Below are 1,379 nucleotides of genomic sequence, written 5' to 3'. Positions count from 1 at the left end.
CCATTTTTTTCTAACGAGAATCAATAGGCAGGTTACTTTCTCTCTGTGACAGGCATTACATAAATCAGTGGCAGAGGCAGAGCCAAAAGGAAGGATGCTTCGTTACCTGTGGTAAATCTTGGCTTGCTTCTCATCTGTACAATAGTCTTCTGATTAACTTGGGGTTTCAAAAACTTTACTTAACTTGGGCAGAGGTAGCTTTGAAACCAATGAAAATTTTTTTGATCCAAAGTCTAAACAATCACTCTAGGAGAGGTGTCCAAGTTTCACTAATGCGAAGAAAAAAATATTTTTTAAATTTTTTTTTTAATTTTTAAAATATGAAGATATCTTTTTAAAAACATTTGTTTACTGATTTGGGGCATGTGTATGTACAATAGGTGTAGATGTTTTCACATGTGAGGGCTTATAAATGCCATGGCACACATGCAGAGGTCAGAGGTCAGTCACCACCTTCCGGTTTTTTTTATTTTTTGACACGGGTCTCTGGTGCTGTATGCCGCTGTGCTGAGCCAGCAGTAGTGGTGGGGATGTCCTCTTGTCTCCAACCCCCATATCAAAGTGGGATTGCTGGGATCACAGACAGACACATGCCACCACATCCCACTCTTCCATAGGATCAGAGATCCATCTCAGATCATGAAGCGTTTGTACAAGTGCTGAGCCACCTCCCTGGCCATGTAAGTTGTCCTCAAATTTGGAATTCTCCTGCCACATCCTCTGAATGTTGGGATTGCAGACATGTATCACCATGTCTAGCTATGTTTAGTAAATTTTTTTGGATTAATAAAAAATATTTAAGGTTTGTTTTCTTTGGTTTTGTTTGCTTTCTTCAGTTTTTTGAGACAGGGTTTCTCTCTGTAGACCTGGCTGGCCTTGAACTCAGAGATCTGCCTGCCCCTGCCTCCTGAGTACTGGGGATAAAGGTATGTGTCACTACTACCACCTGGCTTAATATTTAAGTTTTGAGGGATGTTTTATGTAATATTTTCAACCATGTTTCATGAAACTTAATATAGATGAAGTATTTCAATGAGATTTTTACATTTAAATCAGTATGTGCTATAAGTAAAATCTAAACACTAAACTCAGATTTAATATGAAAAAATTATATACAGTATCTTATTTATGTCTTTAATGAAATGTTGGAATGAGACTATTTGGGATATTATTAAAGGTGATATATCATTTAAGTTAATTTTACTTTTTAGTGTAAAATATTGATGTGCATGGGCACACGTGAGTGGAGTCCAGAGGACAGCCTACACATGCTCTTTGGGAACTGTCTATATGTGTGTGCATGGGCACACGTGAGTGGAGTCCAGAGAACAGCCTACACATGCTCTTTGGGAACTGTCCAGCTTGCTTTGGACAGGGTG

The sequence above is a fragment of the Mastomys coucha genome, unplaced genomic scaffold (assembly GCF_008632895.1).
Source record: "Mastomys coucha isolate ucsf_1 unplaced genomic scaffold, UCSF_Mcou_1 pScaffold22, whole genome shotgun sequence".
NCBI lineage: Eukaryota > Metazoa > Chordata > Mammalia > Rodentia > Muridae > Mastomys > Mastomys coucha.
The sequence above is the reverse complement of the archived record's forward strand: the minus strand, read 5'-3'. Positions refer to the sequence as shown.